Below are 14,527 nucleotides of genomic sequence, written 5' to 3'. Positions count from 1 at the left end.
TGCAAACTTCAAATTGTTTTTCCCTGTCTGTGGAGTGCAACGGTAACAATCTCTTAACAATGCTCCTTTTAGTGCAATTTATTTTCCATTTCCAGCCACACATCACAGGGGAGCACAAAAGCACAGCAGGCACTAGCCTTTTTTATTTTGAGTGACAACACTAGCTCTAGGGCAAATTTGATGAGCCATTTAGTCTAAGGTCCTTTGAGGAAAACTGGGGACTTGCTACTTTATTTCACTAATTAAACTAGAAACAATTTTGTTGTTCCTACTGCTGGGTAGACAGCCAAAATTCAGTGTTCTTCCCTTGTGAACTACCTGACCTGCTCCTGATGTCAGCGTCCCAGGAACTGACTTCTCAGCACAATCACATGGCAGGAAAATATCAGTGCCAGACATGCACTCTCCTTCCCTATTTTGTCTCCCTTTTGGGGCAGGAAAGAAAATATTTTAAATACTCCCAAGTGTTTTAAGCTAAATCTCTTCACCTCTTTGCCTTTCCTGCTACAGCTTTAACTATCACAGGTTTCAGCTTCTCCACTGGCACAGACATCACTTGACAGTGCATCAAATGGCAGCATGACATCAACATACCCCCTTGGTATCCTACTTTGCTGTGAAGGAATTCTGCAATGTTAAATTTCGGGAATTGGGGTGAAAATTCAACTAACTACTCAGGGTCACATCTCAGGCAGGTCATTAATTTCAGTGGATTTGCACAGATCTAACTAAAAGCAGAATTTAGATCTTAGAGTATAGTTATTCCCCACAGTGGTCTCTCCAATTTTAACTGTACAAAATCCCTTAAACAAGAAATGGTCAGGAGAGTAAATGGGTCAGTGTCACAACTTTCTGTAGTTTCCTGGTCTATAACAAATTATGAAATGGTGGATGGAAGGAGTGCAACAGAAACAATCTCTATGTGTTTTAATGAAGCATTTGATACAGTGTCACAAAATCTTAACCTCAAAATGAATTCAAATCAGCTTGGACACAAACATTTGCACATGAACTGAAAACTAGCATACATACTGAGGAGTGTAAACAAAAAGGATGGTAGAAGGCATCTTATTGAAATGAAAAATGTATATTTATCGAGGTTTGTGGTGATACAGATCAGTTGGACATCTTCGTGAAAAGAGGGGCGTGGGACTAAAATTGCATGTTAATGAAATTCGCAGATGACACCTTAATTGAACACAGCGAGAAAAGAACAAAATTCATTGGCCTCACAACTCTGAATTTTCATTGGTATAACAGAGTGGAATTCGTACTTTTCATCTGATATGTCTAAAATTATAACCTGTGATCTTTGAAGAACCAACAGCAGGGACAATGAAAGGTCCAATGAGTTTACTTCAAAAAGAGAAGTTAGCCTTCTTAAAAATTAACACAAATCATTAAGGCCTGTGGACCAAATTTGAAGGATACTTTTGGCTAGATGTGGTCCATGGGCCATTCTCTCTGCTTGACTTACTGCTTTTCCACCTTGTATTTAGCTGTGATGCAGATAAAGTTTCCCAGACCTCAAGAAGAGCTCTGTGCAAGCTTGAAAGCTTGTCTCTCTCATCAACAGAAGCTGGTCCAATAAAACACATTACCTCACCTACCTTGTTGCTCTTTCAAACAGCAGTCTAACTTTCTGTATACACAAGGCCTGTAGCCACTTTTATATCTCCTGATCCTGAGGCAAAGAAGTAGCTTGTACATAGCACAAAGTACTGCAGTTTCTAGGCTGCTCTATTTAGTGCTAACTGCCAACAGTCTGATGTAGAGGTCGGCAACCTTTCAGAAGTGGTGTGCTGAGTCTTCATTTATTCACTTTAATTTAAGGTTTTGCATGCCAGTAATGCATTTTAACATTTTTTAGAAGGTCTCTCTCTATAAGTCTATATATTATATAACTAAACTATTGTCATATGTAAAGTAAACAAGGTTTTCAAAATGTTTAAGAAGCTTCATTTAAAATTAAATTAAAATGCTGATCTTACGCCGCCAGCCTGCTCAGCCCACTGCCAGCCTGGGGTCCGTTCACGTAGGCCAGCAGCTGGCTGAGTGGGGCCTGCAGCCAGGACGCTGGCTGGCAACTGGCCGGCAGCCAGAACCCCAGATTGGTAGCAGGCTGAGCGGGGCTGGCGGCCGGGAACCCAGACAGGCAGCGGGCTGAGCGGCTCAGCCCGCTGCCAGTCTGGGGTTCCGTCTGCCGGCTCCTGCCAGCCAGGGTCCTGGCTGCTGGCCCCGCTCAGCCCGCTGCCAGTCTGGGATCCTGGCCCTGCCCACATGGAGCAGATACCTAACTTCTCCCTGGTTCTAGCCCATTCTCTTCCTCTCTCTCTGCACTGAGCTGAGAGTGGGAGCGCACTGAGCACAGGGCTGGGGGTGAAGGATCAGGCAGGGGTGTAGGGTCTGGCCAGGAGCTAGATTGAGGGAGGGGGCTCAGGGTTGGGGCAGGAGGTTTGGGGGTGGAGTGCCTACCTGGGCAGCTCCCATTTCGTGCAAGGGGTGCAGGTGGAAATGTGGAGGGGAGGGGTGCAGGAGCTCCCGTTTGGTGCTCAGGGTAGGGGTGGGATGTGGGGGGTGCAAGAGTCAGGACATGGGGTGTGGGGTGGCTGGGTATGTGTCGGGGGTGCAGGAGTCAGACATGAGGTGTGGGATGGCTGGGTATGTGTTGGGGGTGCAGGAGTCAGGGCAGGGGGCTGGGTGTGTGGGGGAGTGTAGGGGTCAGGGCAGAGGGCTGGGGGTGTGTGGGGAAGTGCAGGGATCAGGGCAGAGGGCTGGGGGTGTGGGCTAGGGTCGCAGAGGTGGTCCCAGCCCCCTGCCCAGAGCGTCTCAAGGCAGGGGGCTGGAGGGGATATGCCCTGATTCCACCCCTCTTCCCCAAGGCTCCGTCCCCACCTCTTCTCCGCCTCCTCCCTGGAGCAGCGACCGCTTCTCTCCCTCCCTCGCAAGGGCCATCAGCTGATGGGTGGCAGGGAGGGAGAGGAGGAGGGGCAGGAACCCAGCTCACTGGGGGAAGAGGCGGGGGAGGGGGGAGCTTGCCTGCTCTGCAGCAGCTGCGGACAGGACCAAGCTTCTTCACCCTGCCGGCAGGGTTGGGGGGGGGGGCGGAGAAGAGGGGGCCAGGGCAGGCAGGATTTTTAATTGCACTCTGCTGTCTGCCGGGGTCCCAGCCTGGGTTCGGCAGCGGGCTGAGCAGGGCCGGTGGCTGGGACCCGGCAGGCAGCAACGTGCCATTAAAAATCGGCTCACGTGCCGTCTTTGGCACGCCTGCCATAGGTTGCCGACCCCTGGTCTAATGACTGTTCTGGGAGTTGAGGTTTGCCAAGTGTAGACTACACAGCTATGAGGCTACACCCTTTCCCCCCCAAACACACCCTCTACATCAGGGGCTGGGACTGTGAGTGCTAGAAGCCTCTGTGTCTGCCTTATATCATTTGAGAATTACTCCACACAGGAAGAATTGTCAGGGGGCCATGTTCGCTGGCTTTCTCAATGCTTTGTACTGCTGGAGAAGCAGCCAGTATCTGGACCATTATACAGCTTTATTATATTATTAAATATAGAATTCCCTTCTGAAAAAAAACCACGTTAGAAGAACATATATAAATTGCAAAGTCAAGTATTCAAAGGTTAAGAAATACCAGAATTAAGGTTACAAACTTAGTTGAACCCATCATGTGTGTGCACAATGATACAGTTTTGAATTACATCATCACCACACACTATTTTCCCCACAGGACCTCTGCCATTTTGATAATGAAGTATCACAATGTACGTTTGAACAGTAATGCTAGTCCTGGGTTCCATCCTTTCTTTCACAATTTCCAATCCAAAACCAACTATGTGATATTATAGCAGTATGTCAATATTCTGTCTACATTCAAACACCTATAAATCTGATCCCCACCAGACCCATTCAAAGTAGATGAATATGCTACATAAAGATGCCAATTCATGAAGCAAAAGCATTTTTCATAGGTGTGGCAGTAAACTCTGGTACCACAGCACAGTAGATCAGTGAGGTGCCTATCTTTGTCAATTACTTCAAGCCGAAGCTGCAGTTTTTCCACTTGGAACAGTATTTAAAACCATTCTACAGGACTCCATTTCCCTATTGCACGTGGCCATGACCTTGGATGTTTTTGAACCATTTGTTAGTAGGACTGAAATAATTATTAGTTTCTTTTAAAATAACTGTGCCTATTTTCTGGTCTGGTAAGTCCTAACAACCTAACAAATTCAAGGATTTTCTATATATACAGGCAGTAGTGGATGTTAGATTTTTTAGGCTGAGAAAGAAAGACTTTATTTGGCTGACAATATGTTCCTTGGAACATACTATAGTCTGTGCATTAAAAAGGGCTATAAAACCATATGCAATATACGAAAAGAAGTTACGGGTAATTGTAGTATTATGGTCATAATAAAGAATGTCCATTTGAAACTAAGGCCAAATCTTTGTCTCTGGGATTTTTGTGGTGTTGCCAAGCAGAGCAGCAGGGCTTGCATAGGTTCCACAGTCATGGAGCAGCTGTCTACGTGTTGCTAACCACTCCTGTACTCCAGAATAGAGGGTGTCACATTGCGGCCCTACTCAGCAGCTGATAAACATACTCACTGCCTCTCTGAGTCTATGACAAGGGAATTCTGCTGGAGGAGTGACAGAAAACCCAAGAAAATCTTAAAGATTTCTGCAGCCAACATAACACCCACAACCACACTGGAGCTGTCAGTCTGCCAACCCCAAGCACTCAAAATCACGAGATTGGCTCAAAAAATCATGAGACTTTAAATAAAATAATACAGCTTGGATTATTTGCCTTCTGGTATTTGAGTCTTTAGCATTTATGTTTTCAAGATTTTCTCTGCAACTAGGAGGGCTAGAAACTTAGTTTCAAAGAAGCCCAGCAGGATCTCTTTAATGACCTGAAAATCAAAAAGGAATCCTAACGACAAAGTGGAAAAATGGACAAATTGCTAAGGATGAAGACAAAAGAATAGTACAAGCATATAGGGAAAATCGGAAAGTCTATGGCACAAAATAAGTTACGCCTAGCAAGGGACATAAAATGCAGTAAGAAGAGGTTCTATAAATATATTAGAAGCAATTGTAAAATGAAGGAAACAGTATGTCCACTACTTAGGGTGGAAGGAGAGCAAATAACAGATGACCCCAAGAAGGCTGAATTGTTTAATGCTTATTTTTCTTTGATCATCACTCAAAAAGATTACTTGGGACCTGATACTTAACACGATTAATATTAACATGGGGGAAGGAACACAAGCTGAATAGGGAAAAGAACAGGTTAAAGAATATTTAGATAATTTAGATTTATTCAAGTATGCAGGGCCTGATGAAATTCATCCTAGTGTATTGAAGGAATTAGCTGAAGCAATCTCAAAACCATTACGAATTATCTTTGACAAGTCCTGGAGGGCAGGTGAGGTTCCAGAGAACTGGAGAAGGGCAAACATAGTATCTATCTTTAAAAGGGGGAACAAAGAGGACCCAGAGAATTATAGATCAACCAGCCTAACTTTGATACCTGGAAAGATACTGGAACAAACTATTAAACAATCAATTTGTAAGTACTGTTATGACAATTGGGCCTACAATTGACCCTAATTGTGAGTTTGACTGTAAAAATTGAGTGTAAATTCATAAAATGTCACAATGTATCACAACAAACGTGGATGGGAACAGGTGCAAGTAAACCAGACAGAGAAACTGGATTAGGCTCAACCAAAAAGGCCACACTGATATAATTCAAGGATTGTTGAAATTATGCTGGGGAAGAACAGACTCTACTGATAAGCAAACTTCATAATCATAGCTGACACCTCCTCCACTTCCTGGTCCTTTATCATCCTGAGCTGAAGAAATGTCTTGATCAGATCAGGACAGAGAGAGGGAGCCAGATGACATTGTCACCCATACCCACTCCATCTGAATCCCAAACTACAGTGGGCATGAAAGGACAAACAACAACAACAACTCCAGTTCATCTGAACTAACTGCTTCTCTTTCCTACAAAGGGACAGTTATTACCATCTTTAATACCTACCATCCAAGAGCCTGTAAAAAGTGGTTTTTTTTTCCCTTTTAAAACCCTCTCCAGCTATAGGAAAAGGGAACAAGAGACATTGCTGAAATGAAAGCCTTATTTAATACTTTACATTTAAAATGCTTTAATTATTTTTCTTTCTTTTCAGTGTCTTTATTAAAAAGTTAAAAGGATTTTTAATGATGTGTTTGCCATGGGAATTAAGCAGAATGAGGTCTCTGTATACCAAATCTCGGACCTTGTTTAACACTGTTGAATGCTGGACAGTGACTGTGTTATAGTAATACCTTTGGCTCTATTTTCAATCTAAATAAATACAACTGCACCTAGACAGGTAGTAAGTCAACGTGGATTTTTCAGGAACTAATCATGACAAACCAAACGAATTTCCTTCTTTTACAGGTTTACTGGCCTAGAGTATGTGTGTGTGTGGGCGGGGCGGGAGGGGAGGGGGAAGAGAAGCTGCAGACTTGATATATCTTGATTTTAGTAAGGCTTTTGACACAGTCTCAACATGACATTCTCATAAGCAAACTAGGGGAACTGTGGTTTACTATAAGTGGTAAATTACTATAAGGTGGGTGCAAAAATGTGCCTCTCTGAGTACAAACAAATGTATTTGGGCACAAGCTTTCGTGGGCTTATGCCCAAATAAATTTGTTAGTCTCTAAGGTGCCACAAGGACTCCTCGTTGTTTTTGCTGATACAGACTATCACAGCTACCCCTCTGAAACCTGTACTCAGAGAATACTTATGTATGGCTCTCACTGCCAAACTGGGAAGCCGTATCTAGTGGGGTCCCACAGGGCTCTGTCTTGGATCTAATATTTTCATTAATGATGTGGATAATGGAGTGGAGAGAATGTTTATAAAATTGACAGATGACACCAAACTGGGAGGGGTAGCAACACTTTGGAGGACAGGATTAGAATTTAAAAGTTGCCTTGATAAATTGGATAATTTGTTTGAAATCAACAAGATTAGATTCAAGTACAAACAAGCATATAGTACTACACACAGGAAGGAAAAAAATCAAATGCACAACTACAACATGGGGAATAACTGGCTAGGTGGGAGTACTCCTGAAAAGAATCTGGGGGTTATAGTGGACCACAGATTGAATGTGAGCCAACTATGTGACAGTTGTGGAAAAGGATAATATCACTGTGTGGTGTATTAACAGGTGTGCTACACGTAAGATGCAGGAGGCAATTGTCCCACTCTGTTTAGCACTGATGAGACCTCAGCTGGAGCAGTGTGTCCAGGTCTGGCCACCACACTTTAGGAAAGATGTGGACAAATTGGAGAGTGTCCAAAGGAGAGCCACAGAAATGATGAAAAGTTTAGAAAACTTGACCGATGAGAAAAGGTTATAAAAACTGGGCATGTTTAGTCTTGAGAAAAGAACGCTGTGTAGGGACCTGATGAGAAATTTTCAAATAGGTGAAGGGTCATTATAAAGAGGACACTGATCAATTGTTCTTCATGTTTACTGAAGGTAGAACAATATGTAATGGGCTTAATCTGCAGCAAGGGAGATGTAGGTTAGATATTAGGAAAAAACTTTCTAACTGTAAGGGTAGTAAAGCTCTGGAGTAGGCTGCCAATGGAGGTTGTGGAATCTCTATCACTGGAGGTTTTTAAGAACAGGTTGAACAAACACCAGTCAGAGATGGGCTAAGTATACTTGGTCCTGCCTCAGAGTAGGGGGCTGGACTAGAGAAGTGGTTCTCAAAGCCGGTCTGCCGCTTGTTCAGGGAAAGCCCCTGGTGGGCCAGGACGGGCCGGTCTGTTTACCTGCCGCGTCTGCAGGTTTGGCCGATCATGGTTCCCACTGGCCACGGTTCACCGCTCCAGGCCAATGGGGGCTGTGGGAAGGGTGGCCAGCAAGTCCCTCGGACTGCACCGCTTTCTGCAGCCCCCATTGGCCTGGAACAGTGAACCGCAGCCAGTGGAAGGCACGATCAGCTGAACCTGTGGACGCGGCAGGTAAACAAACTGGCCCGGCTCGCCAGGGGCTTTCCCTGAACAAGCGGCGGACCGGCTTTGAGAACCACTGGACCAGAGGATCTCTCAAGGTCCCTTCCAGCCCTACGTTTCTATGATTCCAGGAGTTGAGGTTTTAAGTAAAACACAAAACAACATGTGACTCAAGATAACATCACAAGAGCTGGCAGTACTGTGTCAGTAAGGGAGAAGAATCCAAGTCCCTTAGAATTTGCAAAGCAAAAATTTTTTTAAAAAATCTTGTTTTGATCCAGTCATTTGAAACATTTCATTCTGATTTTGACCTTTTTTCTTTTTTTCTTTTTTTACTACAAATTAGCTTAAATGTAATAACAAAAAGTAATTTTAAGCCCAAAACTAGATGTTTCAACAATTAAAAAAAATTAAAAGTATTTTCAAACAGAAAATTCATCAAAACCAACCCTTTCCTGCAAACAATTTCAGTTTTGACAAGTAACCATTTTTCCCATGGAAAAAAGTATTTCATCAAAAAATACTCCTGACCAGCTCTACTTTATATTTTCGAAGTGCTGTACAACTCCTGGTGGAATGTCTGACAGTTCATGTATTTTATTGCCTGCACACATTCAATATCTTAGGTGTATTCTTCATAGATCCATCTTGCTTTGGTCATTGATTTGTTGAAACAATGCCATTAAATTAATTAAGTGAAGGAGGAATAATTTTTATTAAAAATATTAACCAAAGAAAAGAGCAGTTGAATACCTGAATTATTTAAATTCAAATGTATTTTCAGAGAGGATATCAGCAGCGTCTGAACAAGTTCTCTGCTGATAGCTAGCTGGGGAATGTAAGAACATAAGAATGGCCATACTAGGTCAGACCAATGGTCCATCTAGCCCAGTATCCTGTTTTCTGCAGTGGCCAATGCCAGGTGCTCCAGAGGGAAGGAACAGAGCAGGGGATCATCAAGTGATCCATCCCCTGTCACCCATTCCCAGCTTCTGGCAAACATGGAAGGGGGAAAGACTTCAGGAGCAAACTGTATTTACATGAACACAACTACTCTGCCTAGGTATCCGGCAGACAGCGCTATGTTGCCCAAAGTGATCAGCTTCGACTGGTGTTAGGTTACAAATCACTTTTCTGCTGAATGCAGGGGTAATGAAATGTTATCAGTGTTATCTTTATTGTATGATTAAAGGTGAGCAGAACTGTGCTTAGCCTGGCCTTATTGAGGGGGTTACCCTCAACTGAAATGAACCTGCTAAGCTGGGGGCTTGGATGCAGACCACTGTGAAAGTAAGAGGGGGTGAGGACAGGTGTCCCTACCAGGAGGCATGGGCTCTATCTCAGAATCCCAGGAAGTTTAACCTGCCTCTCCCCACGGTTCAAAGTAAGTAAGCTAAGTAAGGTTCCATTAGGAGACTTTTGTTTTGTTATGTGCTAACTAGAGCCGAAATCACTTCTCGTGAGACACTGTTTTTGCCCCGCCTGCTTCAGCAATGAACTTCCCCCACTAAGAGCTGAGAATCATTGAAGGTGACTGTGTGTAGCACAGTGGCTGGCAGGGCGGCTGGCAGAGTGGAACGGCGGAGCAGAACGGAGGCTGGCAGGGTGGCTGGCAGAGCGGCCAGCCAGAGCAAGCACTCAGATGGTAGAGCAATTAAGGTGCCTTATTCCCCTCTACCCTACAAGTGCGTGGTGAACTCACACAGATACACTTTTGAACCCTGGGTCCTCACTGACCATGGACAACCACTGTGAATGGAGTATGGTGAGGAAGCAGAGAGGGGCACGTTAAAGGAACTTCATAGAATCATAGAATATCAGGGTTGGAAGGGACCTCAGGAGGTCATCTAGTCCAACTCCCTGCTCAAAAGCAGGACCCATCCCCAATTAAATCATCCCAGCCAAGGCTTTGTCAAGCCTGACCTTAAAAACTTCTAAGGAAGGAGATTCCACCACCTCCCTAGGCAACGCATTCCAGTGTTTCACCACCCTCGTAGTGAAAAAGTTTTTCCTAATATCCAACCTAAACCTCCCCCACTGCAACTTGAGACCATTACTCCTTGTCCTGTCCTCTTCCACCACTGAGAATAGTCTAGAACCATCCTCTCTGAAACTACCTCTCAGGTAGTTGAAAGCAGCTATCAAATCCCCCCTCATTCTTCTCTTCTGCAGACTAAACAATCCCAGTTCCCTCAGCCTGTCCTCATAAGTCATGTGTTCCAGACCCCTAATCATTTTTGTTGCCCTTCGCTGGACTCTCTCCAATTTATCCATATCCTTCTTGTGGTGTGGGGCCCAAAACTGGACACAGTACTCCAGATGAGGCCTCACCAATGTCGAATAGAGGGGGACGATCACGTCCCTCGATCTGCTCGCTATGCCCCTACTTATACATCCCCAAATGCCATTGGCCTTCTTGGCAACAAGGGCACACTGCTGACTCATATCCAGCTTCTCGTCCACTGTCACCCCTAGGTCCTTTTCCGCAGAACTGCTGCCTAGCCATTCGGTCCCTAGTCTGTAGCTGTGCATTGGGTTCTTCCGTCCTAAGTGCAGGACCCTGCACTTATCCTTATTGAACCTCATCAGATTTCTTTTGGCCCAATCCTCCAGTTTGTCTAGGTCCCTCTGTATCCTATCCCTGCCCTCCAGCATATCTACCACTCCTCCCAGTTTAGTATCATCCGCAAATTTGCTGAGAGTGCAATCCACACCATCCTCCAGATCATTTATGAAGATATTGAACAAAACTAGCCCCAGAACCGACCCCTGGGGCACTCCACTTGACACCGGCTGCCAACTAGACATGGAGCCATCACTACCCGTTGAGCCCAACAATCTAGCCAACTTTCTACCCACCTTATAGTGCATTCGTCCAGCCCATACTTCTTTAACTTGCTGACAAGAATACTGTGGGAGACCGTGTCAAAAGCTTTGCTAAAGTCAAGATACAATACATCCACTGCTTTCCCTTCATCCACAGAACCAGTAAGCTCATCATAAAAGGCGATTAGATTAGTCAGGCATGACCTTCCCTTGGTGAATCCATGCTGACTCTTCCTGATCACTTTCCTCTCATGTAAGTGCTTCAGGATTGATTCTTTGAGGACCTGCTCCATGATTTTTCCGGGGACTGAAGTGAGGCTCACTGGCCTGTAGTTCCCAGGATCCTCCTTCTTCCCTTTTTAAAAGATTGGCACTACATTAGCCTTTTTCCAGTCATCCGGGACTTCCCCCGTTCGCCACGAGTTTTCAAAGATAATGGGCAATGGCTCTGCAATCACAGCCGCCAGTTCCTTTAGCACTCTCGGATGCAACTCGTCCGGCCCCATGGACTTTTGTTTGTAGAACTCAAGAACAGGAGGCAGAAGACTCTGTTCCACACACTCTAGAGTGGGTGTCCTGCTCACGATATTATGTTTATGAATCATGCTTGCAGCGTTTTCCCTAATTAATGTCAGGTGACTTCCCTCCTTTCATTAAAAGTTTCTTTCCTACACTCAGACTCTGTGCTTGAGAGAGGGGAAGTATCGCCTCTTAGAGGCACTCAGGGGTGGTGCGTAATTTTCCCAGGTTATTGAGTGGGGGCTTGAGCCGGTTCTCTGTTGTATTGTTGAAAAGGAACCCCTAGATATTGAACCTGATCCTGGTTGCTACCACCTTCACCTGGCAGAAGGGCTACATGTAGAATTCTCTCAGTTGGGATTCTCAGTGAAAAGAATTGATATCGAATTCTATTCATTCCATTTCACATTGAGACATCGTTTGATTCAATGAAGTATTCTGAAAGCTTCCTGTTGCCTCACTCCCTCCGCCTTCATCTGACTGTTGCTTGGCTTGGTTTTTGGTTTCATATTTGCTGATGGTCTGGTGGGAGTAGAGAGAATTAGGGAAGTGAACTATACGTGAAACCTTGCTTTATCTCACACACAGACTTGAAGAAAAGGGATAAATAGAAATTAGATGTCAAGAATGTCACAGTTCTAGAATACTTGATTTCATAGGTTCAGATGATTTCCCAAAACATGTTATTGCCATGCCCTCGTTAGTATCACAATCAAATACCCTTTCCTTGCTATTCGAGATAGTATCAGCAGGAAACAATTAACTTCATTATGCCAAATTACTAATCCAGGGTTTGCTTTCTAGTTACAATTTGATTACCCAGGAACTAAGTACTGCAAGAAGAATGTGGGCACAGCACATTTTTCATTTTCAATATCATTCCCCTGAATAGCAACGAGATGATAGGCAGCTCATGCTCCTCGCAGCATTGTGCTAAAAAACTATACCCCAGACAAGCGAACCCAAAAGCAAACAGGGATTGTTTATATTAACATGCCTCCTTAAATACTAATCCACATCACTGTGGTGCGATAAAAATAATCTCCTTTTATAGAGACCACATTGAAAGTATATTATGAAAAGCAGCTGCCACGTATCCAATAACGTCCCACCTGCCGCCCACATTTGCATCCAATTTTTGGCATTATTGGCACTTTCCTCCTCCAGCTGAAATACATGGCTTTGCTGTTTTTCATATTCATAAGGGAAAAACCACTCAAAATTGCTGGATTATACTTTAAAACCCCCAAATTCTAATAGGCTTAAAATCCTACCAGTGCAACAAAAGTCATGTCTAATTTAGGATCTACCAAGTGACATAAAATGGGTAACAGGATCTCAGAATACAGCTAGTAGGGAAGCAAATTTGTTCAATTTGATTTGCCAGAAAACCTTTTTGTACTGTGGAAAATCCAAAGAGCACCATAAGAATACAGCCCTCAAGCGTGCTAAATCAGCGTGTCAAGATGAAGCCACAGAAGAGAATGAAAACCAAAAGTTCAGCTGTTTATTCAATAATTATTGAATAAATGTAAAGGAAATTATATTGCAAAAAATCAATTTCCCACTAGCACTGCCAGAGATTGTAAAATTACTCTGGACCAGTTTGTATTTTACAGACTAACATGAGTTCTAGTAAAATAAAAGGGAGTTGAGTCTTCTTGAACTCTGTTACACAAATATCTGAACATTAATCCTTAAGGATTACATTTACTCTTGTGCACTTGGGCAGAATTAGACCTAGGTTTTTGGTGAATTTCACCTTCACATAGGCTTTTGGTGAATTTCACCTTCAAATCTTCAGGACATTTGCATTACATGACATTTACACAGTATCAAAGGCTAGGGGTGGGGGGTGGAGGTCGGGGAAATCTATAATAGGGATACAGTACATTATGAAACCATTTTTTTCTAATAGTTCTTTTCACTTATTTAAAAACTAGTTGTTCTGTATGTATTTCCAGTTTGGCAATGTTATTGTTTTCTTAACTATTATTACCTCATTAGTACAAAACATTCCATTACTATTAAACATTTGTATTCAGAAAGCATCGCGAATCAGGAAAGTGCTTAACTTTAGGCACATACTTAAATAATTGCTTAAAGTTCTTTCCTGAGTAGGCATAGATGAAAATATATGCATAAGTATTTTCCTCTGTTGTAGCTGAGAAGTCCAATCTTGCAATGCTGGCTTAATAAAATCATATCTAAAGCCCACCGAGGTCATACAAGATTATAGTTGGAAGAGACCTCAGAAGGTCATCTAGTTCAATCCCCCCGCTCAAAGCAGGATGAACCCCAACTAAATCATTCCAGCCAAGGCTTTGTCAAGCCAGGCCTTAAAAACCTCTAAGAATGGAGATTCCACGAGCTCCCTAGGTAACCCATTCCAGTGCTTCATCACCTTCCTAGTGAAATAGTTTTTTCCTAATATCCATTGCTCCTTGTTTTGCCAGCACTGAGAACAGCCTAGCTCTATCCTCTTACATAGTGTAAGTTTGCTGTACAGTTTATGTAATTGTTTCTATGTTCTCTGTCTCAATGAGAGATATTCAGTAACTGCTAAGTAACAAAAAGTAAGATACTACATAACGGCTATATTGTAGCATTTGAATAACAGACCTTTTCAATATAACCACATTGAAAATATAGCAAAATCATCTTTTCTGAGAATCTCAAACTGCTCCAAGAAGAAAATCACATTCACTCATTTAAAATAAATCATAATTCTATGGACTATGAGATACAATTTCTTCAAATTAACATTACACAATTTATAAAATTATTTTTCAAAAGAGACTCATTGGTTTAGAACACAATAATCTAATCTAAAAAAATACAAATCCAATATGTTCTACGATGCCAAACCTATGAATTGTTATTAAAATCATATTTATGTATCATGGAGCATTAACAACATTTTACAAGCAGCAGCTGTGAAAAAACGTGCATGGAGAAAAGAATTCCAAAATAAAAGCAACCCCACAGGGAGGGAATAGATGTTCTGGCATGTTGCCCTGAGGTCCTCCAGAGAAAATATTGCTTGTATTTAATGTGGACCCTGACTCATCATTTCAATGTTATGCCAGTGTAACCCCACTGAAATGGGATTAAAGAAGTGGTGAATAACACCCTAT

Source organism: Caretta caretta, chromosome 1, assembly GCF_965140235.1.
Source record: "Caretta caretta isolate rCarCar2 chromosome 1, rCarCar1.hap1, whole genome shotgun sequence".
In the NCBI taxonomy this organism is placed as follows: domain Eukaryota; kingdom Metazoa; phylum Chordata; order Testudines; family Cheloniidae; genus Caretta; species Caretta caretta.
This window is presented reverse-complemented; position numbering follows the sequence as displayed.